Below are 17,254 nucleotides of genomic sequence, written 5' to 3' on the forward strand. Positions count from 1 at the left end.
TGGCGGAACCTTCACCCTCAGATTCTTCACTCCCAGCAATAAATCAAGAAATCGCTACGTTGGAATATGGTGCAATAGATTCGCCAAACAAACTGTTGTGTGGGTAGCTAATAGAGAAAATCCTCTTAATGATACATCTGGAGTTTTGTCTATTAATGCCCATGGAAACATTGTTCTCCTTCAGAATGATAAGAACTCATCAAAAGAAAACCCCATTTGGTCTTCCAACCTTTCGATCATATCTTCTAGTCACACCTTTGCTAAGCTTCAAGACTCAGGAAACTTGGTTTGATGACAACCGGAAATGCAGGAGAACAAAATAAAGTTCTATGGCAAAGCTTTGATTATCCTGGTGATACTCAGATTTCGTTCTTTAAAATCGGGGTGAACCGGAAAACTGGTTTTAAATGGTTCCTTACGCCATGGAAATCCCCAGATGACCCCAGGTTGTGTTAAATTCTTTTTATGTTTTATGTTTAAGATAGTCTATTTTGTCAAAATAACTTAAATCATTTAGTTAAACACATCCCAACCTTTATATAATAATGATATGTCTTTTAATTTTTAGATATGAGATTTTTTTTATCTCTAATATTCTCTCTACTATTTTTCTTCTTCTTAATCTCTTGCTTTTTTGTTTCTTTTTTTTCTTGGTTTTTTTTTGGTCCCTAAAGGCCAAGCTCTTGATATCAGGTTAAATTCTTTTATATTAAATATACTTATTAATAGTCTATTTCATAAAATAACTTAAACATTATTAAGTTAGACACATTCTAAAATTTATATATTCATAACTTATCTTTAATTTTTAAATGTGTGATTTCTTTTATCTCTAATAGGTTAGGTAACGTGAATCTCAAAATGGACCCGATAGGCTATCCTCAAATATTTGTTTATAAAAACGGAGCTCCATTTTGGCGATGCGGGTCTTGGACTGGCACAAGGCTTAGTGGTACGCCAGACATGACACCCAACTTCATCTTCAACATCAGCTTCATTGATAATGGTACAGAAGTTGTCTTCACGTCCTCACCCATGAACCCTTCAATCTTCGTAAACCTAACGTTGGATAACACGGGTCAACTGACTCGATCTGTTTGGCAAGCGATGGAGCAAAGATGGCTCCGAATTTGCACAGTCCCAAAGAGGATTGTGATATATATCGATGGTGCGGGTCAAATAGTATCTGTGATCAGTATAATATGAACAAGTTTGAGTGTGTGTGCTTGCCTGGATTCGAACCCAAGAATCCCCAAGATCTTCAGTTTACGAGAAACCGATTACCACGTGGGTGTGTGAGGAAGAAGAATGTGTCCACGTGTCAAAGTGGGAAGGGATTTGTGAAGGTTGCACATGTGAAGGTGCCAGATGCGTCAATGGCACATGTGGATAAGAGCAAGAGTATGAGCTTGAAAAGGCGTGAGAAGAAGTGCCAAGAGGATTGTTCGTGCATGGCGTTTGCAAGTGCAAATGAGGTTACACAAACTGGGTGCTTGACATGGCACGCTGATATGGAAGATATTAGGACATTCGATGGTGTGGGACTTTTTTCAGCCAATATCGTAACATAAAAATATTGAAGTACTTTGGCATATATTAAGATTAAGATTGTTATATTTATAAGAAGTCTTGCAAAATCATGAATAGAATAATGTCTTGTTCCGGGCCTCAAGTTAAGCTCCTTACAAAGCAAGGCCTAAAATTTAGTTTATACAGAAAAGTTGCATGTTACTGTTCACGTAATGAGCCATCTTAAACCACAAAATTTAGGGAAGGAACCAATAAAAATCATTTTTGGGGGGGATTTTTTGCCAATATAAAAACTAAATATAACTATCAAATACACAAAAATGTGTTTAATTACCAAAAGAGACATAATTTAGATAGTTTATTGGGATCATTTTTTGGCTTTTAATAAAATCAAATTTATTCACAAAGTGATTATACATAAATTCATGGGACTGTCTATAAATTCATAATAAATTTTTCATGGATTCACATATGACAATCATTAAATTTACATATGGCTTTCCTTAAATTCATAAGTGATTTTTTATTGACTATTTCAATAATTAGAGGTGTTTTATTTAGAAATAAAGAGCATGATTTTTCCATGATATTTTAATAATTCAAGATCTTTAATTTTTATTAATGCCTTTATAAGGTTCATAATTGCCATTTTTCCATTTAGTTATTTTGACTTATTTAGAATTGAAAATTATTAGCAATATTTATTTAAATTTTAATACAATATTTTAAAACTCATAAAATAAAAAATATTATTTTTATTACATTGGTTACGGTATGGTTTGATCACAATTAAATGAGAATCTGGTAGCTTCTCTTGTAAACTCATGGTAAGTTTTGGAGACTCACTTAAAGCTGACAGCACTACACAGTCAACGATTAACTCTAGTTTTCGAACATGATAATAATTCAGGAAACTAACTTAATTGAAAGCATGCATGATCTCGTAATTTGAACATAAATTTTGCTTTGATCTGCAGCTAAACATGAAAACAAGCCATATGGTTCTCTGGGCAAGAAGGGGATGGTGACACTCGTAGTCATTTCAATTTGCTTGATAACTTTCCTGGTGATCATTTTTGTGTTTTGGTTTGTAAAGAACAAGAAACTAGGTAATCTAAATTTCTATACATCAATTTTTTTTTTCACAAAATAGTAATTTAGTCCACATTATAGTTTAACCTGCACTTAAACTTTATATCCTGTTTTAATTGCTGTGGGGTAGGACAGCTAAATTGTATTACAACTCATGTCTCATATAGTATTTTCCCCCCAGAAAAAAATACAGTGAAAAGAAGCAATGGAAAATATTTTCTTGATTGAGAAAATAATTCTGATTTAGCACTGTTCGACCTAAGTGAGATAGTTGAAGCAACAGACAATTTCTCATATACTAACAAGCTTGGGCAAGATGGTTTTAGTTCTGTTTATAAGGTAGTCATTCTTTGTAATTAGTCTCAAATTTCACAATTTTGATCAACAATGTTATAAATGTCATTAGCATATAAAAATTTCAAAGTTGAAGGGAAAATATATATGGACACTAATTTATATAACAAGATAGACAAGCCAAAAGGTGGCACAATTGAAGAAATAATTTTTCTAATAATGGTTTCTAATTACAACAACAATAAAGTGTATACATTTCATAACTTAACTATGGCTTGTGACATCAGGGTCTTCTCAAAGATGGAATGGTTATAGCAGTAAAGAGATTGTCGAAATATTCTGGACAAGGCAACGAAGAATTCAGAAATGAGGTTACTGTAATTGAAAAACTACAACATAGAAATCTTGTAGGGATATTAGGTTGTTGCGTACATGGAGAAGAGAAGATGCTGGTATATGAATATTTGCAAGACAAAAGCTTGGACTCTCACTATAAAAAACTTGACTTTCAGCGGCAACAAAAGTCATCCCTAAAAGATAAAATGTTGCCGCTGAAAAGTTTCAGCGGCGACACTTTGTCACTGCAAAGTCGCCGCGAGAGTTGTTGTCGCTGATTCTATCAGCGGTGACAAAAAAAGTTGCCGCTGAATATAGACTTTCTGCGGTGACATTATTTGCCACTAAAGAAATCAAAATATCGCTGCTAAAACTAGTCACCATTGAATATCATATATCAGCGGCGACATGTAGTCGCCGCTGATTATTATTTTCTCATTTGCTGATAATTGTTACATTCAGCGGCAACCTTAAAAGTCGCCGCTGAAACCTTTTTTTTTTGTAAAAAAAAATTACTCAAATGGAGATATTGTATGATAAATAATTATATACATTGTTATTAAGAAAATTTTAAAATTGGACATTAGAGGATTAAATGAAAATAAAAATTGCAATGTAAAGCATTTAATGTAAGTGTTTTACAGTTTCTATTTTGTGTTGAAAATGTCAATGATCAAACGAGGGACCAAATGTTTATTAATTATAAACTAAGATTGTTGGGTTCCAATCTCCAAGAAGGTATGATTCAATGCAATATCAGAAACACATACTATGGATAAAGCATCTAAAACATTAAAGCAAGTTCAAAAGACCTCAAAGTTTGAAGTTTAATAAGCATTTGCATTGGAAGAAAATGTACCCAAAAAACAACGATGGCTAAATGGGAAAGAGGACCCACTAATTAGGCTTCAAACTTTATCTAAGTCAAATAATTAACAAGTTTATGGAACAACTGAAGGAGTTGATGTAGATGTAGGTGCCTCTTGATGTTGTGCCTGTGAAGAAAAAGTTAAAGTTTATCATGTCAAAATCAAATTATTTTTATTAATGAGAAACATTTTAGATACAAGAACATAAAGAGAGTTAAATTTCAAAACAAAAAGAGAGGCATGTACAAAAGAACTAAAATCTCTCAAGATGAGATCAACCAATTTTAGCTTCTTTTTAAAGCTCCTCATGATGCAAACTTGTAAATAAAGACAAAAAGACATAGTAAGTTTAAAATGTATAAAAAATTATTACCTGTTGCATAGGAGGAATCAAGGCAGCTAATTGTGCTTGTATTCTTTGCTCCATCAACTGTTCCATTCTTTGCTCAAGCTGTGTCCGCTCTTCTTCCATCCGTGCACGCTCTGCTGCAAGATTTGCTTCCATCTTTTCCCTCTCAGCATCAAACCATCTTTTAAATTCTTCTTGTAATTGTTGGTGCACGGTCTCCACCAATGATTCATTATCAAATTGGGAGAAATCCCTCTTTCTTGAAGGCTGTGCTCCATAGCCTTTCCCTCTCACATATCCTGACCTCTTACCAAGAACAGTTGTCAAGATCTCATCAGATGTCATTTGATTATCACTCTCTAGGTCTTGTTGCTGCTCTTGCTGATGAATAAGCTCTTGCATGCGAGCCTATAGCTAAATAAATCAATCAGTCTAATAAAATTAAAATTAAAGACCAACCTATTGCAAAAGAAAATATTAATATACATACATGAATTTGTTATGATTGTGGGTCTACCCAAACCTTTTGCCCATCTACAGTTTTCTTAGTATGTGTTAATTCCCACAACAAATCAGGAGGTGCTGGTTGTCCAGTGGTGGTGTCTCTCTATCATGTATGAGGATAATAATTAATATATTGAAAATGAATAAGATTAAACAGTATTATGTAATAAAGACATATTGTACTCACAATAGAGTAATCAATCTCTGCAAATGATCGAGGACCACAAGTATGCTTCGTAACTTGTAATTGTTGATTTCGTTGATTTCTTGAACTTTTTTTCTAGAGGAAAATTGATAATTTATATATTTAGTAAGGATTCAACAAATTAAGTAAAATACTACATCAACTTGTATAAAGAGCAAGTTACCTTGAAATCTTCAGATTGAAAGTATGTCACAAGCCACTCCCAATCTTGAGAACTAACATAATTAGGTGGATTATTTAATCTCTCCTCATCAGTGGCATAAGACTTATAATGAGCATGCAAATTAGTCTTCCAATTTCTAAAGGCATTTTGCATGTAGTGTAGATAATCCTGTTAAACTTCTCTTCCTTCGCTTGGTCAGTAGGTTCAAATTTTTCCTAGAGCACACTAAAATATAAATACTTGTTGAAAAAACAAGTATATATGACATATGTGCATGTATGAAATAAAAAAATACCTTTACTTTCAAAAGCATCTCATCACCATACTTTTTGAAAATGTCTTTCCAATCAGCCCCATCTTGAAAGGATATTGTGGTTCTAACAACCAAACCACAATAGCTAGCCAAGTCTCTGGCTTCTAAACCCACTACTCTTGTAATGTAATCTGAAATTCTAACTTTAATCTTTGCTCCAAATTTGGTCTTCAAGTCAACTTTGATAGACTTGTAAATTCCCCTACCCTTTTTTATGGCATTGCAAGAAGCTATCATTCATACAAAAGAGTTATATCAATTAAATGTTACATGTTATGTAGATTAATTATCTATATTGCATATACTTGAAGAAAATTTACCTTCACTACTATTTGGGGTAGGAGGAGAGTTGACATATGGTTCTTGAAGTTGCAAGTGTCGAGATGAAATAGTAACTCTTGTTTGATGTGTACAGGTATTACCTACACTACTTGAGCTACCACATCGTCCAATCAAATAGCCTTTCCTACCTCGTCCTCGTAGTGCTGACATATCCTACAAGAAAGCATTGACTTTAACACATTTTTCAATAAGTAACTAGGACAATAATCACAAGATAAATAAATAGTAAGAAACAAATATTTGTAAATGGCAAAGTCTTATAATATATATATATATATATTTAAGTTATTAAGAAAAGAATAACCTATTAATAAATGCTACCAATTATGGAGATGATAATTTCACTTGTTGGAGTCTTCTGTGCCACCGCCACTAGCACTAGTATCTTCTAATTCATACTCTTGTATTTCATCTTCTGTGTCACTATCATCTTCTATCTCACTATCACTAGAAGAGAGAACATCTCTTCATCACTATCTTTGTCCGCTTGTGATTGTATTTTCATGTCATTAATAAACCCAATCTCTCTGGCATTATGATTATTTCTTTGTGATGGTTCATCTACTTGGATAAAAGTTTGTGGCTGTACATCATGTCTACACAAGTCAATAATAATGTTGGGTTGTATAAGATTTGCACCATACATATTGAAATCAACTACTAATTGTTGAGAAGCTTCCTCATTAATCACAGGAACATTGACCCTATAAGCATCATTATCATTCTCAATTGGCATATTGAATAAATCACGTGGATTTGCTTTAACAATAAGAAGCCAATTAGGGTTTGTAATGTCATCCACATAGAAAACTTGTTCTGCTTGAGAAGCTAACACAAATAGTTCATTGGTTTGTAATGAATACTGGGTGTTGATGCTTGTGAACCCATAATTGTCAACCTTATATCCCTTACCATAGTTAGCCATGTCCCACCAATGAACAACAAGTATATTTTCCTATTTCCTATGTATGGTAACTCAAGAATATCCTCTAAGACACCATAATATTCCTTATCAATATTGGTATCATCACCCTTCACCATGACTCCATAATTTTGAGTTTTTTTGCCTGTTGCTTGATCTTTTGTGTGGAAACGAAATCCATTCCCTATGAATATGGAGTACCGATTAACCACCTTTAATGGGCCAATTGATAAACTTATAAGTTCATTACTTACGTGGCCTTGATTGCACTACCTTATCACCTATATAGACAAGAACCATTCCTTAAATATGAAATACTATTAAACAAATTAATAAAAACACCAAATAATAGAATATGATAACATACTTGTGCGTGAAACCAATCAGGAAACTCCTTGCTATGCCTTTGCTCAATTGATCCACTTTCTTCTTCAAGCTTCTTCCTATGATCCCTACAAGCTTTCCAAACTAGTGAGAAAATACAAATTATGACTAATATTCTTTCTCTAAGTAAAGTTAACTTACTTTATGAATGGCCAAACTTCTTCACAGTTTTGGAGCACATACATTCTAGCTTGATTGTACTCTTCATGAGAGAGTAAAATTGACTCAAAATGTCCTCTAGCTTCACCACTTGTCCTAAATACCAAAAGCTCACAATTGATGTTAACATTATTAATGTCATCATTCCAATAAGGTTAATGCTATTTGACTTTCAAGTTTGTCAAGTTCTTCACATGTCAAACTCGTTAACAAAGATTCTTGAAAAACCTTCCAACTCTACAATTAGTTCACACACTTCAGGGGGTAGTATCCCACGAATTGCAATTGGAAATATTTCTTACAATAGCACATGGTGATCATGACACTTCAAACCAGATATTTTTTGCTCATGAATGTTTACACACCTTGAAATATTTGATGCGAAGGCGTCAGGACTTTTAAGTTATATAAAAAGTTACAAACTAATTGTTTCTCTTTGGGGGACAATGTGTAAGAAGCAACAGGAAAAATAACCTTATTACCTTCTTCAATTGGATGTAAGCCATTCTTGATGCCCAAGTCCATCAAATCATACCTACTTTTCAATGTGTCCTTTGTCTTCCCTTTCAAATCCATAATTGTTGACACAATATTATTAGAAACATTTCTTTCTATATGCATGACATCAAGATTGTGTCGTATCAATAAATTTTTCCAATAAGGCAATTGAAAAAAAATGCTTCTTTTCCTCCAATTATAACCATTAGTGTATGTATGACGCTTTCGTTTCTTACCTTTTCCAAATGACACATTACCCAATCGTTCTAATTGTATAAGTGCCTGATCTCCAGTTAAAGGAATTGGTGGAGTTCTATGTTCTTCTTTCCCATCAAATAAGCTCTTCTCTCGGCGCCATGGGTGATTTGGTGGAAGAAAGCGCCTGTGACCCATGTAAGCCAACTTGCTCCTCAATGAAAGGCAATGTGTGTCTTTATGGCAACACGAGCATGCAAGCTTGCCTTTAGTTGACCACCCAGAAAGATTTCTATATGCAGGAAAATCATTTATTGTCCATAAGATAGCTGCGTGTATGATGAAATTTGATTGAGAGTGTGCATCATATGTTTATACCCCTACTTCCCACAAGTATTTCATCTCTTCAATCATTGGTTGCAAGTAAACATCTATTTCATCACCCGGGCACTTTGGACCAGGAATAAGAAGAGTCATCATAAAGTATGGGCTTTTCATGTAAAGCCATGGTGGTAAATTATACGGTATCAATACAACAGGCCAAATGCTATGATTAGCACTCATATTTCCAAAGGGCTGAAATCCATCACTAGCCAAACCCAATCGAACACTCCTTGGATCAGCAAAAAAATTAGGATATTATTGGTCAAAGGATTTCCAAGCAAAAGAGCCAGCTGGATGTCTGAGCACACCATCATTTATGTGTTTCTCCTTATGCCACCTCATTTCAGAAGCAGTGTCTCTTGCCATGTAAAGCCTTTGTAGTCTTGGTGTTATTGAAAAATGTCGTAATACTTTTTGTGACACTTTCATTCCCTTCTTTTTGTCCAACTTCCATCTGGGCATATGAAATTTAGGACATGATTCTGCATTTGCATGTTCTTTCCAATACAATATGCAATCATTCCCACAAGCATCAATTTTATTATACTCTAAACCTAAATCTCGAATTATCTTCTTTGCTTCATAAAATGAGTTAGGCACTAAAGCCCCTTTAGGAAGAACCTCTTTCAATAAGGCTAAGTTTGAATCTATGGATTTGTTGCTCTAATGATTAAGGTACTTCAATTGAAGTAACTTTACAATAAACTCCAATTTTGACATGCTACAACCTAGATAAAGTTCAGTCTCCACATCTTTCAATAAGTTAAAGAATCTTTTAGCATGGACAGTAGGTTCTTCACTTTCCTCTAATCTAATATTTGTATATGTATCACCTACAAAAGGAACTCTATAAGCATCATATACCATCCTTACAAGATTCTCTTCCTCCATATTTTCATCTTCTACCATAACATTAGAAGTCTCACAACCCCTTTCAAACCTCCTTTTTTCCCCATGCAGGTCCCACACCTTATAACTATCCCGGAAGCCTTTCTTTAATAAGTCTTCCCTTATCTTACTTCGCACTTTGAATATAGTGTTCCTACACCCTTTGCAAGGACAGCGTACAGAGTCTCTCACTCCATCTTGACTAAATGCCCATCCTAGAAAATTGTCTATCCCTCTTATGTACAAAATGTTTGCTCTATCTTTAATATCTAACTAACTTTTATCCATTTTTATTCTCTACAAATGTCAAAGATAACAAAAACATATAACAATCAACATTTATGGATGTGAAGGTCATACAAAGTGGCAAATTCAAATATATTTTTCATATGCATTTTCATGAACACAATTCCTTTTAAATATGTTGAAGGGATAAATCTTAATTTTAGTTAATATTGATGTATTTATATAGCTAATCCTAGTAATATCTTCTCCTAAGACTTTTAAAAGACTAATTCCAGCATTTTAGTAAAGTTTAGAAACCAAATACATCATAAAATCTAAAACAGAGGCATAAGAAAAGAAACATGAAACTCATAACAAGGAAATTGAATTGATAGCTACAGCTACTAGAATGGTGACACTTTCCACGCACAAGGCTTCATATTTTATTCTTTTTTTTAATAATGCAAAAAAATAACAAAACCATAGATATCTTCGTGTGTGTACTTAAACAAAATAGAACAAGATTTTATAAAGACACACATAATTATAGTTTAAAGTGACTTCACACATTACTCTAGCTAACTCCACACCTAATTATATGTACATTGTGCGTGTTAATGGAATGCCTATTTGGAATTTTATAATTATTAGACTAAAGTTCATTAATTACTAGACTATTCATACACTGTTAATGGAATGCCAATTTGGAAAGCACCATGGAAAAAGAAGAAGAGCAAGCACTGTGCATGTTCTAGACAAGGTAAGTGATGAGAATGATCATGCGGTAGATGTATATTTGGATGGAATTAAATTTTGTGGTGACTTTAAATTGAATGTATGTTTCATTTGATTAGGCGTTGGGGATTGACTCATCAATGCTGTGGTAGCTTACGAACATCATTGTTTGGGTAATGACACATTGATGAGGGAGAAGAGGAAACCAAAAATAGGGACCCATTTTCAAAGAAGTAGGACCCATTGCCCATGATTTTCTATATTAAAAACACCTATTATTTTGGTACTGCAGAGGATGAATCAGGGACAAAAGCAGAGGTGGTTCTAAGAAAAAATCCTAATTAAGACTAAAAGAAGAGTGGTCCCAAGAAGTATATACTCTATCGACAAGGACAAAGGCCAAGTGGTCCAAGAGTTCATTTTTTAAGTAAGGAAATAGGAAAAACAAAGCAAAGCTGCGACAAAAATCTTAAGAACAGGATATATTCCAAAAGATATAAAAATAAGCAAGATTAAGTTCAAAAGCAGTAGAACAAATTGATAGATAGATTTAGGAGTAGGGTCAGGAAATATGGACCTTAAAGGAGCTCCAACCAGCGATGCTTTCTTCACTTTCACAAGGAAGTCTTGCTTCAAACCAGACTTAGGCTATAGACAAGATTAGCTTCGAACCAGTGATGCAACTCTGTCATTTTCAAAATATAAGTTTGGCTTTTCACACATGCTTCGAATGGTGGAATGAGAGGGAGGGAATTTAGGATTTAGGGCACGCTGGAGTTCGAAATGGGAGGGCTGGAGCGAAATGGGAGGGCACGTGGGAGGGAAATTAGGAATTTAGGGCGTGCGAAGGTAAAACGAAAATTATGGTCATCAAATACTAAAAGTCTTAAGACGCATAATTAGAATTAAAATTGTAAGAACAAAGCAATTAAGATGGCTTGATGCTGTTGGGCTTGTTCGTGGATGCATTATATACTGACAGATTGAGGGTTCGAATCTTGGAGCAAGCCTTTCGTTTTTCTTACCCTTTTTTTATCAAATAAAGTAATTTTTTATTTTTATTCAAATAATAATATAATATAATAAAAATAATTATTACTTTTAAAACAAAATCCACTTTATATAAAACATTATGAGTTGAAAAGTTTAAATTATAATTGACAAAATCAATTTCAAATTACTCAAATCTCACTACAATGATGAGTATGAAACTTATTATATCTCACAACCCGTTCGTCTCTCCCAAATACACTTATACACACATATTACACCTCTCAAAATGTGTGTTCACTTAATTGGAGTGTATGTAATTATGTATATATATCTTTCCACTCTCTCCCTCCTACTTTGTTCAGCTCTTGTCATTTAAGATAACATTTGATCTTTCATAAAACACTTTCCATCACAAACTTGTATTTTCTTTTTCTCATACACACCCTATATTGTTAGTCTATAATAAATTGCATTTGAAATTATTTTATATAATATTATTAGTCTATACACACATAGAGCTGGCAAAAAGGGCCAGCTTGACCCTGTAGGGCCGGCCCTATAGCAATGGATTGGCTAAGCCGACAAACACCCAATCAAAATTAGAAAAGTAAATATTGAACTGAATGAATCATTATCATGGATCTAGATGAATTAGGGGATTTAAGGTTATATTTTTTTTTAGAAAATAGCAGCCAAGGATTTCTGTATGAAATTTATATTAATTAAGAATCAATTGTTGTCAAAACCTGAATGAAAAACAAGTTACAATAAACTATTATTAATTTAAAATGAGTTGTTATTAAAACCTAAATGAATACTTATTAATAAAGGCTAACTCAAATCCACAAGTATCTACTCAAATTTTGACAACAAGTGATTCTTGACTGATATAATTTTTGATCAGTGATTCTTCATTACTATTTTTCCTTTTTTTTTGCTTTCCATCCTCAGTAAATATGGGCTAATATGTGATGTGGAGTAAGATTTAGTTTAATTTTTGTTTTCAAATCTAAAAAGAGTGAAAATTATGAGAATTAATTAAAAAAAATGCATATGCGAGCTTAAACGGGCTGGCCCTCGGCCCTGCAAGGCCAGCCCTTTTAAGCCCTAGATTAAACGAGCTTAAATGAGCCAGCCCATTTAAGCCCGATTTATCATTTTGGAGTCCTATTTACAAGCCTAGCTCTACTTTTATACAGGCTTAAACGGGCTAGCTCGACGGGCTCGGCCCGTTTTCCTGGCTCTATACACGCTCTAGTACATCACTGCTGAAACTTACAACATAATTTTTTAAAAAAATTATAATTTCTTTTTTTATTTTTCCTAGAAGGGGCTTGTATTTTCCTAACTCTAGTTTTTTCTTGTTTTGTATTACTATGTATTTCTTTTTACATTTTTATTTCATTGCATAACTTTAATCCTGTGATATTTATAATATTAATTATTTGTCCATATATTAAAACAGTAGAATTTATTGTTCTTCGTTATAACTAGTAAAATAAAAGTAGAAGAAAATATAGAAAAAAAAGAAAATGAAATAGATAACAACCCTTTTGAAATAAATCAACAAAGATACATGAACATTCACATATAACTTATAAAAAAAATGATATTGCCAAGTAAGTTTAGTAACAAACAGAGAATATTCAAGAAATATAATATTCAAAAATCTTGTGAAAGAATAGAAAAGTTAGGCAGTGGTGTTCCTATTAAGCCTAAGAAGAACAATATCAATAGAAAATAAAACTTGTAGAATTAAAAATATGAGATGGAAAAAACTTTAATCTAATTTTCAAAAAACAAAAATTGAATTTGTCATAAAATTTAATTTCAAAAGCGTAAGAAATATCACTATAAAAAATTATAAAAATGTGGAGAATCAGCGGCGACTTTCAAATGTCGCCGCTGATTCTAGACTTTTAGCGGCGACATATATGTTGCCGCTGAAACTTGCAACATATTTTTTTAAAAAAATTATAAAAATGTGGAGAATCAATGGCGACTTTCAAATGTCGCTGCTGATTCTAGACTTTCAGCGGCGACTTGTGTGTCGCCACAGAAACTTACAACACATTTTTTAAAAAAATTATAAAAATGTGGAGAATCAGCGGCGACTTTCAACTGTCGCCGCTGAAAGTTTGACTTTCTGCAGTGACATAAACATGTCGCCACTAAAAGTATGACAATCAGCGGCGACTCTATTTTGTCATCGCATAAAGTCACACTTTCAGCGGCGACTGTTATTGTCGCCGCTGAAAGTCTAGAATCAGTGGCGACTTTTTAGTGTCGCCGCTGAAAGTCGCCACTGAAAGTCATTTTTTTTGTAGTGTCTTTTATTTTTGGTATGTCGTCTTTTTAGTTTCTATACATACAAATTATTGTTTAAATTTTCTTGATTTAGAAAATGGAAAATTTATCAAGCATAATTACTTCTAATATCTTAAAACTTTAATTCAGATCAGGCAAAAAAATTACAATTAAATTGGACAAAAAGATTTGATATCATTTGTAGAGTTGCTTGAAGAATTTTGTACCTTCATCAAGATTTGAGATTAAAAATAATTCATAGAGATATAAAGGCAAGCAATGTCTTGTTAGACTTTGCATTAAGCTCAAAAATTGTAGATTTTGGCCTAGCTAGAATATTCAGTAGAGATCAAATTAAAGCAAACACAAACCATCTTGTTGGAACCTAGTAAGTACTCAGCTAAACAATGCATTACTATAGTTTCCTAGCATTTCATTACAAATATTTCTAAATATTCAGTCATAATGATTTTGGACATTGATAATCAATATCTCTATATGAGTAAAGTCAATTTTGATAGTAATTGCAAGTCCATTCTTCAAAGATAGTATTCTTCATAGTTAGAAAAATGTTCTATTTGAGCTTGATAAATTCATGGTTTGGGCCCTTTTAAAGTCAAAATATGTTATATGTGATAAAATGCGTTAGAATTAACTGCAAAACAATCCAAATAGTACTTAAACTAAGTTTGAGTATTCTAATGTTGAAATGATCATTGATGAATTTCAATAATATTCTCTTTTACAGTAGCTATATGTCACCTAAATATGTCATGAAAGGATTGTTTTCAATAAAATCAGATGTCAATAACTTTGGAGTTTTACTTTTGGAGATAGTTACTAGCCAAAAAAAAAAAAATAGTGGTCTCTATGATGTCATTACTTCTACTTTGGTTGGACATGTAAGTGTAGATGATGGACAACTTTAAAATAAATTTTCTCTTCAACAATCTGATCATCTACTGTGTGCAATTGATTCAGATTTGGGACCTTTGGAGAGAAAGTAGAACCATGGAAATTGTTCATTCATCATTACAAGTTGAAAAATGCCCTGAACAGGATGTTCTAAAATGCATCAAGATAGGGCTTTTATGTGTACAAGAATATGCAATAGACAGGCCAACCATGTTTGAAGTTGTTTCTATGTTGGATAATGATGAGTCAACTCTTCCTCCTCCAAAACAACCAGCATTTGCTATCAAGGAAGCTAATTGTGATGAATCAAGTCCATCAATCAACAATGAAGAGGTTATTTCAGTAAATGAGATGAGTACTGCTGTGATTGAAGCTCGTTGAAGGCTATGACTCTCAAACTTGGTACTTGAATGCTCTCATCGTGCTACTTACAATTGTGAAGTGAAAGAATATAATACTTTTAAAAATTTGTGAATGATAATGTTTCATCTATATCTTTTACTATTTCCATCATCACAAAGTAAAGTTGGTGAAAAGCATTCTAATACATCCAAATTAAATTTCATGAGCTCTAGGGCTCTTTTTAAAGTTATATATGGATGCATGCTCTCCTTTCATTGGAACAAATCAATATCCAAGAAAGGAATTCCACAAAGCCTTGCGACCAAATATGGCTCCTTTACTAACATGTCATTTTCATTGAGCCATTTTGGCTGATACGACTTTGTGAACAGTAACAGCTCCAAATATGGCTAGGGTTAGCCAGATTAAAGTTTTTGGGCTTTGTGCATTGCCAATTAAGGGCATGAAGGGAGCGGATAAGAGACGTAACGGATAGCAGGTTGCCAATATGGAAAAAAAAAAAAAAAAAGGAACTGAGCGTGTCTAAGAAAAAGACATTTGGGGAACAGGTTTTGACTGTAAAGAACTAGGCAATATATATATATATATATATTTTTTTTGTTCTCATTTTTTAAATATAATTTGTTGCAGGCATAAAGTGTTGCTCATTCAATACTGGGTAATACTTCTCACGTGTTGCTAAAGTGACAGTCAAAGTTACCGTCAAAAAGCTATTGCCTATTTTGACCTTAGGCAAAACAATTTTTTACCTATTGCAAAGTTAACTGTTGTTACAACTGTAAATTGTTGTAGTGACAAGTAAGTACAAGGTACTGCACGCGTTCTGTTTTTCTCTGTATCTCATCCTTGCTCATTAATGTTCTTTCTGATGTCTTCTTTCAACTTCTCATATGTTATTGCCATAAGTAAATGATAATATGTCACTCGGATGGATTTCCTTAGTTATGAATTTAGTTGTTCATCGTATATATACAAGAAATATCAACCACTCACTTCTCAATAAATGTAAGTGCACTCTCTGAGATTACAATCATGGAATAGTAGTTTCCATTGTCAAGGGAAGATGGTTTGTATTTATGACTCTCACATTCAGAAAGGTAGACACGCTTTATCTGTTTCATCACCCATTGTGTCTACTCTGTTCCAGATTTAATTTTCGCATTATTTTTATCATCTCTCTGTTTGGATTAAGTGTGGCAATTAATACATCTGAGTGGCTTTAATTTTATGCTTTCTAGATCCAAGCTTTTGTCCACCTTGTCTTTACGTTTATATACTCTGTTTCTCTGCGTGAAAGAGTTCTCTTCTAGTCCTGCCATTTGAGGGAGGTCTGTGAGTTTGAGTTGCTAAACAATCTGTCTCACGTCCCAAAATATAGGGTAACTAACACAGGGTGTAAATCCTTAAGTCTTAAATTAAAAATTTATTTCATTTTTAAAATGTAATTAGTTTTATATTAAAATTATAATATCTTTAATAATATGTATATTATAGCATAACTTTTAATATTTTTGTACAAATTTCAACAAAACTTCTTCTAAAAATAGGACTTTTCAAAAAGTCTGCAATATAATATTTCAATTAAAATACCAAATCAATTAGGAGCTTAGCTCCTTTCAACCAATAAACAGAGTGTTTAACAAAATAAGGACATTACCTATGGACTACATGGAGCACTTAACCATATTTCCAAAAATAAAATCATAAATTTATATATTTACATTAAAAGGAGGGATTTTTAAACAAAGTTCCATCTAACACAGCTGTAAGCCCCCTATATGTTAGCAAGAGGATTAGCATTAGTTAATGAATCTGAGATCAAAATAAATTTTTAATGAATAATATTCCCAAAAAATAAAACTTTAAAGAACAAAAAAAATAACAATAAAATTCCTCTGAATTATATAAATGACAATTAGTCCCTTCAAATACCAATAAAGTCTCTAAGTACTCTTTGTCAATAACTTTTTTAGAGAAATGTCACACCCCAAAAATAAGGCATTATTGGCATAGGATATGCATGTAAAACCTATATCCCTTAAGCCTTCATCCAAAAAACTTTTAATTTAATACTTTGAACTTGTTAACAATAGGATTAGAAATTCTTACAATGGTTTTTCTCATAAACAAAAAGAATCATGTGCCCTCTTTTAAAATTCTACAGAATCTCCAAAAATTTCTATAACAACTAATTAAATTTTTTTTTTTTACAATTCCACAACAATGAGCTCTGCTTCTCTACAACAAACAATAAACATATATAACAAATCAAAATTTTGTCTATAATCA

General features: G+C 32.7%; 1 pseudogene; it reads left to right on the plus strand.

The window, feature by feature from the left end:
* Positions 1-1,202: 1,202 nt before the first annotated feature.
* Positions 1,203-14,983, plus strand: LOC129286396 (G-type lectin S-receptor-like serine/threonine-protein kinase RKS1; annotated as a pseudogene).
* The last annotated feature ends 2,271 nt before the right edge of the window (positions 14,984-17,254 follow it).

The sequence above is a fragment of the Prosopis cineraria genome, unplaced genomic scaffold (assembly GCF_029017545.1).
Source record: "Prosopis cineraria cultivar Desert tree isolate PC_DT_omini unplaced genomic scaffold, ASM2901754v1 PC11, whole genome shotgun sequence".
NCBI classification, from domain to species: Eukaryota; Viridiplantae; Streptophyta; class Magnoliopsida; order Fabales; family Fabaceae; genus Prosopis; species Prosopis cineraria.